At 44.8% G+C, this 14,164-nt stretch overlaps 1 long non-coding RNA gene across 1 annotated transcript; it reads right to left on the bottom strand.

Moving 5' to 3' along the window:
• Positions 1-364: 364 nt before the first annotated feature.
• LOC129146760 (uncharacterized) lies at positions 365-6,431 on the bottom strand. Its single transcript, XR_008553935.1, has 3 exons — positions 6,398-6,431; positions 3,396-3,542; positions 365-402 (listed from the first exon to the last, which is right to left on the bottom strand). It is a non-coding gene; the product is annotated as an uncharacterized LOC129146760 (long non-coding RNA).
• Between the last annotated feature and the right edge of the window lie 7,733 nt (positions 6,432-14,164).

The following is a 14,164-nucleotide window of genomic DNA, read 5'->3' on the forward strand; positions in this document are numbered from 1 at the left end:
GGAGGAGGCTGGTCCCATGCTCCGGGCCTTCCCGGTGATGACTCAGAAAATGAAGCGGCAGCGACCCATGGCTCCAGGCGCTGAGGCTGCTGGACCACCACAAATGACAGAATTTACTACGTACCGACCATATACCCAGGTGGAACTGGTGGAGTTGGGCAAACAGTTCCACCAGAAACCAGGGGAACACTTGGCAGCCTGGCTGCTATGTTTGTGGGACCTGGGGGCGGATGGGATTATTTGTGTGGCACAAGAGATGGAGAGACTGGGAATGTGGCAGGACATGTTCAATGTGAATACTCACGGTCCTGACAATGAGCATTTCACAGCTGGGATGAGAGATTTGGTATTAAAGGCTGTCCCTTCATCCTCATTTGGATCCTTCCTGGCAGTTCTAGCACCCTATGTGGGACGTCAAATACATGATATCACAACACTGACAGCTAGCTTGGGTGAAGTCGAAAGCTAGCATGCTCACACTCAGAAAGGAATATGGGTAATTGTTGAACAATCAAAAGGAATGCCGAGGAGGCCAAGGAAGCCTCTTGGCATGACAGAACCTGTTAAAGTTACCCGTAACCAAATGTGGACAGATTTAGTGAGAGCAGGTGTAGATAGCACTAAAATACATGTGAAGCACAATACATATTTGTTAGAATTACAGCAGCAATTGCAAGAATCTCAGGTTCACACCCTGAGGCCTGCTGCTTAAGGGGAAGCCTGGAAGCTTCAGGCCTCAGGCACATGCCCTGCACCTGGATGGTTGGTTGCTGCCAACCGTCCTTGGGCAATGGCCTGATCACTTTCGAATAGGGCAAGGGCCAAGGAACCCATCCACAGGGGACAGGCGGGAACGGAGGCCACATGTGGAGCTTGCCATCCACTGGTCCCCAACTAACGTGAAAAGAGTTTTGGCCTTGGTAGACACAGGAGCAGAATGTACTCTGCTCTATGCAAATCCAGAAAAATTTCAAGGGTCTACCTGTAACTTTAGAGGTGTTCAGACTGTTTGTGAACAATGTGTAATATGTTCCAGGATTTACCCCCAGAAGCCTTTTGCATCCACAGGCCAGGTGTTGCGGGGGCAGGTAACCCTGACACACTGGCAGATTTACATCATTGGACCACTACCTCGCTCCGACAGACAACAGTATGCAGTCACCTGTGTGGACACTGCTACAGGGTTGTTGGCAGCTTACCCTGCTCCACATGCTGACCAAAAGGTAGTTTTGGCAGCACTGGCACACCTATGTGCTGCATATGGACATCCATTGGTAGTGGAGAGCGACCAAGGGCCTCATTTTACAGAGCCTGGGTGAAGCAGTGGGCAAAGGACATGGGTGTTGAATGGAAGTTTCACACTTCCTGTAATCCCAAAGCTGCAGGGATCATAGAACATTATAACCGATTGCTAAAGTAAGGGCTGAGAGCTACTGCCCCCACTTTGACGCTGGCCAGGTGGAGCCGACATCTGTGGGACGTGCTACGAACACTAAATGAGAGGAGCAGGAAAGGCGACCTGGCTCCAGTGAAGGCGTTGCTGCATTGTGCCGTTGCTCCCATTCAATTGCAGATACAAACTTCAGATATTTTGTTAAAGCCTGGATTTGGACAGCAGGTCAACATTTTATTGCCATCCCCAACTGAAGTAGACCCAGGGCAGACTGTGGACTGGGAATGGCCCTGGACTGTGAAGGCTCCCCCAAGCGCTGGGTGGCTCTGATAGCCCCTTGGGGTTGTGACATGGAGGCCAATTTACAAATAACACCATGGGTGAGTACACAGTGGCCACCATGGGTGCTTGTTACCCACCCTGGGTTGGCAGATCAGAAGGCAATTCTAAAGGGGACATTTGTGATGACTCTCTGGCCTGTTATGAGTTCTCCACTCTTGCTACATGTAGAGCCCTCTGATGTCTCTTCGCTGGCAAAGTGAGTGTGGTACTCAAGACCTGGAAGGCGACTGATGCCAGCTACAATATTATCTTCAGACACAAAATTGGCATGCATAGTGCCAGATGGGAGGGATTGCCCATTGCTGATGCCAGTGACTTCTTTATTTTTCCACCCCTAGGAGAACTGAACTTAGTTATATTGTGATGTATACAGTTTGCTTTTTGTGGGCCATGGCTGCAGTGTTTATGTTTGTTAAAGGAAACTTGTATGTACTCGTATATATAGACTGTATGGCGGAAACCCTGAGGGGGTGGATTGTGGGGTAAGTGGGGAAGGGGAAGCTTCAAGCTTAGCTGCCCTCCTACCATGCATGTACACTCAGCCAAGCAGTGTGGTGTGGCACGCGCAGCGTGGTGTGGTGCGGAGGATGGAGGAGTGCAGTGGAGTGGACGGAGGTGTGTGGCAGGGAGTGGCAGAGTGTCACGGAGTGGGACAAACAGTGGAGAGCATGAAGACACCAACACAACTACTAGAACCAGTAATGAACCTACCTGGTATGGGATGGTTGCACTATAGGGGGTGAGAGGAGTCACCAGAGACAGAGTGGGGAGCAGAACTGGCAGATCTACTGAAATGCATTGCTGGGTGGAACAGCGGGAGAGACAGCAGTAGTCTGTTGTGCCATGTGCGTTAGCTTCCTGGCCAGGGATCGAACTCATGTTGCAGTGGCTGGCGACAGCTTTATAGTGTTGTCTTTAACCCCTGTGCCACCAGGGAAGTCCCACAGTACTTTCTTAAAACTGAGAAGAGGGTTTAAAAACTTTGGTTCCCATATTTTGTTGCACATTAGAACCACTAGGGAGCTTTTTAAAGTGCCCATATTTTATCCCTTACCAGGAACATTAGAAAGCCTGGAAGCAGGGAGAAGACATCATTACTTTATAAAAAATTCTAATATGCTACAAAACTGTGAACCACTGTCTTAAAAGATTCCTTTTCCTTAAGAGTTTAGGGTGCTGAATACATCCAAGTTTTTACCGGGAAGTTGCTTTCTTTTTTCTAAAAAATGTGTATAAAACCATTTAATTGCTGCCCTTAAACTGTAAAATGACTAAAACATTCATTAGACCAATAGTCAATAGTGACCTCTAGTGGTGTAATGAGAACCTAAAATAATCTAATTTTCTTGGTGGAGGAATGTTTTCAACACAGGGAAAAGTTGTCAATAACCACTCTTGCTACCCCCCACTTCCTCCCACATTATGTAGAAAAAGAAACTGGGGTCCCAGATCATACAAGAATCACTGATAGACGTGGAACTGAAACTTTACCAGTCCTCCAACTTCCCCTTCCTCTCATTTACATCCTCCCCCACAGAGCGTCATTTCACAACTTCCCCCTGTAACCACCGCCAGTGTACATCAATAGCTGCTAGGTTCCATTTCTAGCTCTTAAGCATGACCTTGATTCCTGTATCTGCCAAATAGTCACATAACTGACCTGAATCATGAGTATCTGGAGAGAAGTTGGTGACATCTCCCCTATGCCTCGCTGTTGTGCAACCATCTCAGGCAAGGTGAGTTCACTGTCAGTTCTCACAGACAAAGAGAGAATTTTGGCACTCTCTGGATTTTCAGGCCTTTATTTCTGTAACAGGGAACAGTATATAACAGGCAGGCAGAGAGACTGAGAGACTAACACTGAGAGATGCAGACAGCATCTTAACTTCTAGCCCCTGTACACTGTGAAGTGCCCATAGCCATAGAAATGATACATTGTTGCAAATGGAAGGCCCAGCTGTTGTTTGAAGGGTGGAAAACAACATTTGAAGGTATGTCTGTTGTGTGGAAGGCAAAAAATAGCTTAATTCATTTTCCTTACACTAAATGTTTTTGATTTCCTCTCTGTGTGGAAGGCAAAGGTTGATGTGCTCATTAGGGAAGTCTGACCTACTGGGTCAAGAGGTTTGGACCCATTCTTCTGATTAAGAAGTGTCTCCATTTTACAAATGATGAGAAAAAGGCCCAGTGAACAGTACTGGCTAAATGTTGTGCAATCATCACAAGCCAGACTGGCCAGGGACACTGCCCAAATAGTTTATCAGTTACTGTCTGAGTTTTTCACCCACGAACACAATTTCAAAGACTGCTCAGGTTCAGAGAACAACAACAGTGGGATTTACATAACAAACCAGGGAAAAGAGAGTTACTGAGACAACAAATGGTCCTTTACCTCACCCGAAGCAAGTGTTCCCAAGATGGCATCTTCCCACTACTGTGGACCTGAAGCACTTGGCAGCCACATAACAGGCCAGGACCCAAGTCACGAAGATAACAGAAAACACAACGGGAGATGCTCACAGATATTCCAGGATGCCCCAGCACAGCACCAGACAATAGACTCTCAAAACAGTAGCTGAAGCAGCTGAAAGACCCAACAAACGGCCACACTCACGCAGCTCACCGAGGCACCCGGCACTGGGTCTTCCCCTTTTTCCTCCAGGATATAACAGCAGCAAAGCTGGGCACTTGGCCCAGCTTTTTCCTTCCAGGATATAACAGCAGCCAAGCTGGGTGCTTGGCTACCTGCAAAGCCTCTGAACACTCTCTCTCTGAGGTTGGCTTCTGGAAGCCTCCCCATGTTCCCCAGAGGCCCATAACAGCCCTCTGGAAGGTAGGAGCAATAAGGACAGAAATTGCTGGCCCCGGAGTCACTGAAGAGCCAAAAATACTAAAATCCAGAACGTGGAATCCCAAACTCTTAATTCTGGGGGCTGCTTCTTGAAGTCCCTTATATTTCTTATCAGAGTCTCACCCCTCCCCCCAATACTTTGTTATCATTTTTACTGGGGCTATTTATCCTCACCAGCAACCCCTCCAGGGGGCACCACCTGTAACAGTCTTTGGATTCAGCCATCTGTTACAGGTTCATTGTCAGCTCTCACAGACTAAAAGAGAATTTAGAGACTTTGGTGTATTCTGCAGTCCTATAATGCTGAGATGGGGCCAAACTGTATACGCAGGCAGGCAGGCAGGCAGGCAGGCAGGCAGGCAGGCAGGCAGGCAGGCAGGCAGGCAGGCAGGCAGGCAGGCAGGCAGGCAGGCAGGCAACACTGAGAGGAGAATAACAACTCCACTGCCTAGCCCTCTACACTAAGTGTCCATAGCCACACAACCGATACATTGTTATAAACGCAAGGCCCAGCTACTGTTTGCTAAATGTCCCAACGGTGTTTCAAAGTATGGGCTGTCTCTTGTGTAGAAAGCAAAAAATAACATGATTTACTCATTTTCCTTATACCATGAATTCAGGACCAAGAGAAAGGATGTGTTGAAATGGTCTAGTGTAAGGAAAATGAGTTAAAATCATGCTATTTTTCCCCTTCCACAGAACAGACACCCCATACCTTGAAACCCTGTTTTTCACCATTGGGATAGCTAACAAACAACAGCTGGGCCTTGCATTTGCAACAATGTATGGGTTATGAGGCTATGGGAGTGTTTGTGTAAAGGGGGCTGGGCAGTAGAGTTGCCTGCCAGTGTTGAAGTCTTTCAGTGTTTCTGTCCTTCCTGTGCAGAGGGGCTAGTAGTCCCCTTTCTCAGCATTAAAGGACTGCAAAGAGGGCCTCCCCGGTGGCGCAGCGGTTGAGCGCTGGGTTGCGAAGCTGCCCGCGGCCTCTGCAGCGCCGGTTCGATCCCCGGCTGCTCCCCGGCCACCAGAGGAGGGTCCCACATGGCGCGCAGCCCTCTCCTGCCGCCCGCTGCTCCCCTCAGCAGTGTACTTCGGTCCTTCTGCCTGCTCTGCTCCCCGCTCTGGCTCTGGTGAATTCTCTCACCCTCCCACGCTTCTGACTGTACCCAGTGCATGTACAAACAAAACAAATAAATAAATAAATAAATAAATAACATGCCTCTATAAAAAAAAAAAAATAAAGGACTGCAAAGATCCATCAAAGGCCCCAAATTCCTTTATGTCTGCGAGAATTGACAATATGCCTACGTGGCCTGGGATGGCTGCAAAAGTATTCATATAAATGGGGAAACTGAGGTGCAATTACAGAATTGTTCTCTCCAAGCAGGGTTCTGAAAGCCCCTGACTAAACTGTAGGTCCCCCAATCCTGGGACACCAGAGGTGTAACCTCAATATGAGTTAACAATGAAAGATGCCAGAGTGCAAGAAAAAGGTAGATTTCTGGGTCTGAAGGAAGAAACTAAGACATCTGAGCTGGTGGGTAAAGGCCAAAGGTTTAGGGCCTGGGGTGGATCCTTGCACCTACACTGGTAAGTTGCTTTCCAGAAGCGGAAACAGAATGGAATTTGAGGACTGGAGATCAGGAGCAAGGAAGAAGTGTCACGATGTCTTCCTTGGTGGCTGAAACTGAGAACAATGAGCAGCTACCTCTCCTGCCCCTACCCTGCCCCCCTCCCACTCACTCCCAAGTCTCTTCTTCTCCAAACTTCTAACAGCACCATGATCTGAATCTGTGATTAATCAAACTCACCTTTTGCACACACCATCCCTTGGAAGACGGGGATTATCTTGGTTTCTGAGGCAGAGGGAAAGCTTGAGGTTAATTTCGTCTTTTGCACTCCAAATGAAAGCAAATCTTCCAAACCATGTAAGCAGCTCTGCGGGTTTTCCGGAAACACGGCCCTCTGTGAGGCCAATGCCTTCGCAAAGGATTCTGGGAAAAAGTTTTGAGCACCGTCTGCGCATGCCCAGCCCTGTGCGCTTATGGCGGTCTGGATTTGGTCTCCTGCAAAGCAGGCGCCTGCCCCAAGGAAGTTTAGATTGGCTCAGCCTGAGTGCTGGCTGGTGCGACTGCAGTAATGCGGTAGAAGGGCTTGTGATTTTACTGCAGCTTTAGTCTGAAACCCGGGGTGGTGAAGGTTTCCTCTACTTAACACAGGTTCGAGCTGAAAGCTGAAGGACCTATAGGCAGATGCCCGGCGAGGGATACAGGCAGGACAAGATTCCCTATCAGCCATAGGTCCGGAAAACAGAGTGTAATTAATCAGTAGAACTTCACCTTTTGATGAGGGAAATGGTGAAGGTAAGGGGAAGGGCAATGCGGACGGGGTGAAGGGCCACCCAAAACAGGATTGAGCAACATGGATGTTATGTCTAGAGCAGTATGGGGACATTAGAGCTCCAGCCAGAGGCCACTGGCTCTGATTTAGAAAAATCCGGCTCCATTGTGGAGGGTAGATTGAAGGAGTTAAAGTTGGAGTTAGGATTTCATGGAAGAAATGGTTGTGGCCTCGCTAGCATAGGCACAGTGAGATATATTTAGGAGATAAATTAGAAAAAGAATGGTTATGGGTATGCTTGTGAATTCGTATTTACTGGGTATGCAGTGATGTTCATATTTACAAATTATGTCATTCCAAAAGTAAACTGAAGGATATTTCTACCCATTTATACAACATGTTCAAATTTGGACAGTTTGTAGTGCCCTGATGAGCAGAAGCTTTTCACACAAACATACCTGTGTTATACTGGGAAGGATAAAACTAGGTCCCTACCCTGGGATCTGAACTCCTTACCTTTACCTTATTTGTCATAGGATCTATTCCTTTTCACTGCATGCTTTTTTTTTTTTTTTTTTTTTTAAGATTTATTAATACAAGAGCCAGGGTACAGGACAGATGTGCGGGAGGGTGAGAGGATCCACCAGAGACACAGTGGGGAACAGAACAGGCAGACTGACGAAGCACACTGCTGAGGGGAGCAGCCGGCAAGACAGGAGAGGTCCGCTCGCCATATGGGTTGCTCTGAGGCCGGCAGGGATCGAACCGGTACTGCAGAGGCTGCATACAGCTTCACAACACCGCGCTAAACCGCCTGCGCCACAAGGGAGGCCCTTCACTGCATGCTCTTGAGCAAGTTATTTAACCTCACTTCGTTTAGTCTCTAAAGAGTTGAGACCTTGTAATGAGAATGTAACATGTTAAGCATGAGCCTTAGGTCCTAGGAGTTCTAGTGTGTAGTGTGTCTAGCCATGGATGATGACTCCTGAAGATAGAAGATGGTTCCTTAGAAGAGAAAAGCCCAGCATGATAGTTTAAAGAGAAATAGAAACATTAAAATAAAACCTGGAAGGTTTTGGAAATGCAAATATGGAATTGGAGGGAGGGGAACTATCAGGCACTTGTGTTAATTTAAGCATATAGATGGAGATCATGGTGGAGAAATGGACACAGCCACCGTCTAACCACAGAATCATCAGCATATATATTTGTGTTGAACAGCAGACTGGGAAGCAGCAAGGAAACCAAAAGGCTGTTTTATTCTGGGGCTCTCTGAGCGGCAAGATATTAAGAAGATATTGTTGGCCAGACTGAGGAGAAGTTCCACAGGACTTGTGGCACATGCCACTGGCAAAGGGAAGATAAAAGGGAACTAGTGTGCCCACAGGGAGAGAGAAGTGTAAACTAAGCTTTATTGTTTTATTCTAATCAAAAGTAGAGAAGAGTACAGAGGATACCTCTGGTTGAGCAGAGGAGACTTATGGCTCAGAAGACACCCTAAATTTCCAGTAACAGCTCTTTCTGGGCTGACTCCCAGGTGTAAGGTCAGTGAAGGGAGTCTTTTATAGGGCAAATCTTGGCCTCTTGATTTGGAGAAAGGGCTAGTATAGATCGAGGGTTGGTGTTATTTAAAAAAATTTTTAAACGAGTTATTTATTTTTATACAAGAGCTGGGGTACAAGCCAGAGGCACGGGAGGGTGAGAGGATTCACCAGAGACAGAGCAGGGAACAGAACAGGCAGATTGACTTAAATACACTACTGAGGGGAGTGGCGAGCGCAACAGGAGAGAGCAGCCCGGCCATGTGGGAATCTCCCTGGCCGGCCGGGAATTGAACTCTTGCTGCAGAGGCTGTGGACAGCTGCACAGCACTGTGCTCAACCCCGCTGCGCCACCAGGGAGGCCAGGGTTGGTTTTACCCAGGAATTTTTATGAGGTAGTAGATTCCTGAGGGAATCCCACACCTGGAAAGAAAATCTTCCCAAATAGGGAAGTTCTTTGTTGCTGAAGTAATTTCTCAGACCTAATCAGATAGGCCCATGCTGCCTCTTTACAAGTATCAGGCAATCAGGGAAAGGACAGATAGAAACTATACTGGGCACTGGAGGGAGAGGGAGCTCTGAAACCCCCATAAGATTGATTCTTCTAAAGTGTCTTTTCTCAGTGACTGACCAGTAGGGTAACACAGTCTTACTGTGATAAGCAGGTGGGAATTAAATCAGTCTGATTCACAGAGTACTGTGACCTACACAAAAATCCTATATTGTGTCAGCTGTTTGTCATGTTTATATCACCAGTGTCCATTAGAAGCCTCTGTCACATGGGAGGTAAACAATAAATATTTTAGAAATAACTAAATTAAAAATTGAGCACAAACAGTATTCAATGTTTTCTTAGCTAACACAAAATAAATAAATAGGCCTGAGAGGGAAATTAAAGTTGGTCTTGCCTGGAGAGAAGAGGACTCCCTAATCTTGATAACTCCTAGAAGGACCACATTAATTCTCCATTGTGTCTTTGACTTAATATTTTTTGAATAGGCCAACTGTAGGGTTCATATCTTGTTAGTTCTTCCTTTAACTTGTATTCTCAGTTTTTTCTGACTCCATCTTCAGAAAATAAAACTACCAACTACCGTAGTATTTAATGCCTATTTTAAGAGCCATTTTCGATCTAAATTCCAAAAGCTACCTCACAACTTCCTTTAACTGTAACCATGTGAAACTAAAGTCTGAAAACTTGCTAATTATACAGTGATCTTCTATTCAAGTTTCAGTATTAAATAAGCAGTTTAATTCCAACACTCTAAGGAGGACTTCAAATGTGCCTGAGATAATTAAAAGCACTAGTAATTGTAATAGGGTGGTCTCCAGGAAAAGGGGAGGTTCCAGGTTCCCTGCTCCATCCAAGGGAGGGTGGAGATGAGCAGAGAGGAGGAAAGCTGGAGAGGAGACTGTAAAAGGAAGAAGGATGGAGAGCAAGGAGACCTGGAGGAGGTACATCGAACAGAAGAGAGACACTGAACAAGGTGTGCTTGCTTCTTGGTCCTGGACTGACTGAAACATGTGAGTGAGAGACCCATGGGAGGTTAACAATGGCAGCATTTATCTTGATTTTGCTCATTTGTCCCTTCTGCTCCTTTCCTATGGGTTCCCATCAGAAGGTACCTTAGACTTGTAGCAGGCTAAGGGGCCTCAGTGGCCCTGCTTTGGGCCAACCCTGTTTGGTTGGGCATTTACCCATGAGTGAATGGGTAACTTCGAGTGCTTGATTTCGAACTATATACTTTCCCTTCTCTATTGCACACTAATTATATTGAAGTTCCTTGCCACTGAAGGTCTTACACACTAGAATATGTTTTGTCTTGATGTAGTGGATGGCAGAACCTACTTACAGCAGGCAGGTTTGGGGGTTCTGGGGAGCTCCTCACCCTGCCCTGTAACACTACCAGCCCCCATAAAATCTGCAAAAATAAGTAGAAAGCTGATTATAGTCATCTATGCAAGAAATGCACTAATTCTAATCTAATGTATAAATTCTAAGAAATGGCAGGCGGACAAAGAAAGGAGTTGGGAGATTAACTGGCAATGGAATAAGAAGAGGATGTGGTTTATCTCGAATGTGCTCTGGTGAGGGAGGCCTCCCTTGCTCTCTTTTAGAAATACTATAGTTTTGTTAAGGTTTGTCATTATTTGTATATTTTCCTTAAAAACAAAGGCATAGGGCCTCCCCGGTGGCGCAGCGGTTGAGCGCTGGGTTGTGAAGCTGCCCGCAGCCTCTGCAACGCCGGTTCGATTCCCGGCTGCTCCCCGGCCACCAGAGGAGGGTCCCACATGGCGCGCAGACCTCTCCTGCCGCCCGCTGCTCCCCTCAGCAGTGTACTTCGGTCCTTCTGCCTGCTCTGCTCCCGGCTCTGGCTCTGGTGAATTCTCTCACCCTCCCACGCTTCTGACTGTACCCAGTGCATGTATAAACGAAACAAACGAACAAACAAACAAATAAATAAATAAATAAATAAAAACATGCCTCTATAAAAAAAAAAAAAGTTTAAAAAAAAAAAAAGGCATAGATGTATTATGTATAAAATTATACCAAAAGATCTGATTGAAAACCATAATAATTTGGATAAATTTTCTGAAACATCTAAAAACAGTTTCAGTAAGTTTCTATGAAGTATTGATGGCTCTTATTAGTGATCTCTGTGCTTTCAACTCTAAAAATGTAAGAATCTATGAGAAAACATTTTATGATAAAATAGAAAAAGATGAGAATTTGATTGTTAAATGATTATTTTTATAAATTTTAAATTGCAAAGAAAGGTGATTTACTTAATTTATTCATTCAACAAATGTTTACTGGGCACCTAGACTTAATATTATAAGATACTTTGAGTGGTGAAGCTTATCTGGGGGAAGGAGACAGACAACAACCAAGAAAACAAACTAAGTAGTTCTAGGTAGCTGTGATTTCGATGAAGATGATGAAACAGGATAATGTGATAGAGGAGTAGGCAAACTATGACCTGTAGTCTTTTTTGTAAAAAAAGTTTTATTGGAACAGAACTACTCCCATTCATGAAAATATTGTCTATGGTTGATTTCCTATTACTGCAGTAGAATTATGTAGTTAAAGCTGAACATATTTACTATCTGGTCCTTTAAAAGAAAAGTTTGCTGATGTCCTGGGGTAGAGAAAAACCAAAGGATTATTAAATTACATCAGAAAATCAAGGAAGTCTTCTTGAGAGAGTGACTTCTGAATTGAGATATGAAGTATGAGAAGGAGCCAGGCTTAGAAACTTCTGAGGATCCACACAGGAAATAGGAATTTTAGAAACCTAGAGACCTAAACAAGCTTGTTGGTACCTGCTTATAAAACCAAAAAAAAAAAAAAAAAAAAAAAAAAAAGGGGTCAGAGTTGCTGGGAACATGGGAAACCCAGGGAAGTGTGATATGAAATAAGATTTTAAAATAAGATTTTAAACTCCTTTACTTTGCCTTCCCTTCTTCCCCAACCTCCCTGTCTTGGCTAAACTATTTAAGATGGCATCTGAAGTCATACAGGGTCTTTCCCATATATACAAGACACATATATGTTATTATTAAACTTCTTTTTCATGTTATCGCCTAAGAAGTAAAGATACACAGGCCTAGATAATGTGCTGCATACTGTGAGTCTGATAAATGTAGCATACCAGACCCTACAAGGCTCCTTTCAAGTTAACAAGAGCAGGACCATTGATCACCCTGGGGCAATAGGTATACATCACAAGGTATGACAAGGGATGGGATGCAAGGGGGAAGAGAGGAGAGGGGGAAGGGGACTGACTGATGATCAGTATCATCCCAGATAGTGATTTGTGGAAAGCCTTGTTAATAAGGATGGAATCAGGAGTATGATATACCTGATCATCGGAATTGCCCTCCCTAAAGCCCTAAATAACATAATCATATTTCAGTTTGACCCACTCTTTTCTCTTTGATCTGTCAATAAAAAGGCCAGGATCTTGCTCTTTAAGCAGCATCCTGCTTCCTACATCCTGCTCCATGACTCCTGTACATTGTTGCTGACCCAACATTGTACAAATTTGGATTGCAATCTAAGGTAAAGATCATTTATTGTAGTGTTTTTTTTTTTTTAAATTTTTTTTAAGATTTATTTATTTATTTATACAAGCACTGGATACAGTCAGAAGCGCGGAGGGTGAGAGAATTCACCAGAGCCAGAGCGGGGAGCAGAGCAGGCAGAAGGACCGAGGCACACTGCTGAGGGGAGCAGCGGGCGGCAGGAGAGGTCTGCGCGCCATGTGGGACCCTCCTCTGGTGGCCGGGGAGCTGCCGGGGATCGAACCTGCGCCGCAGAGGCTGCGGGCAGCTTCACAACCCAGCGCGCAACCGCTGCGCCACCGGGGAGGCCCTTATTGTAGTGTTTTAAGTGTGGTGGTAGGATGAGTGGAAAGCAGGGGTGGTGGCAATATGATATAATTTATATTATAAAGATTTATTTATTTTTTAAAGATTTATTTTTATTTATTGATCCATAGAACTGAGGTACAGGCCAGAAGTGTATGGGGGTGAGAAGATTCACCAGGCAGAGTGGGGAGCAGGAGAGGCAAATCTACTGAAATATACAGCTGAGGGGAGCAAAGGGTAAGACAAGAGAGGTCTGCTGTGCCATGTGGGTTAGCTCCCTGGCCTCAGTGACGGGCAATAGCTTGATAAGCTGAGACTTTAACCCCTGTGCCACCAGGAAGGCCCTCAGTTCAAAGATTTTTCACCTAGCTCAAATGAGGCAGGAAATGCAATTTCTCTGTAATGGCTTCCTGGCTCTATTTTCAAAATGGCTCCACAAATGCCTGTCTTTCACAATGTCAGTGGTGCTGAGGTAGGGAAACTTTATTATGGTGAGGGTGGTTTATGTTAAAGAAATATGTACCGTTGATGATGAAGTTGGAGTAGATTGTTTCCTCCTCCACCCCTCTTAAAGATCACTGAACAACTGAACTGATGTTACAGTAGAACTTGTTTTTACTGGATGTACTAAAAAAATACTAAAATAATGAAAAAAGTGACAAATCACATGAGTTTGTGGCTTTTTAAGCTGTTGCAAGTTGTATATTCTGCATCTGTACTGTCCAACATGGTAACCATTAGTTATGCATGGTTAATTTATCTAAACTTTAATTAAGTTAAATAAAAAAACTTTAAGTTTCTCAGTTGCATTAGTCACATTTCAGTTGTTCAATAGCCACATAAAGTTTGTGGCTACCCTACTAAGAGCATAGATATAGAATATGTCCATAATTTTAGAAAGTTCTGTTGGCTGGCACTATTCTAGATATTCAGACCTCAGTTGATGAATTATATTTCTTTTGATTTATTGTATTTGTACAATAATTAAATTTGCTTTATTAAGCATTAAATTTCTCAAGCATTTTCATGTCTGAAAATTCATATTTTATATGACAGCCCTTCTGCATTATAACACTGTTTTCTTTTTAGGAATGCATCTCTGTGAAAGACAGAATCATTGCAATGCAGTGAACAGGCACCAGTTTTCCCACCCCCATGGGCTGTCTTGGATTATAATTTGCAACATGTCATGAACTGGACTCCTTGAATGGGATACAGCTGGGGAGGAGGAAGGAGCAAGATGGATATATAAATCAAAGTGGAATGAAGAAGGAGGGAAGGACACTGTGCAGAAGAGACATGCAGATAAGAGCCATATGGAGAAGG

This window comes from Talpa occidentalis, unplaced genomic scaffold (assembly GCF_014898055.3).
Source record: "Talpa occidentalis isolate TD23 unplaced genomic scaffold, MPIMG_talOcc4v2.1 talOcc4.4, whole genome shotgun sequence".
Classification (NCBI taxonomy): domain Eukaryota; kingdom Metazoa; phylum Chordata; class Mammalia; order Eulipotyphla; family Talpidae; genus Talpa; species Talpa occidentalis.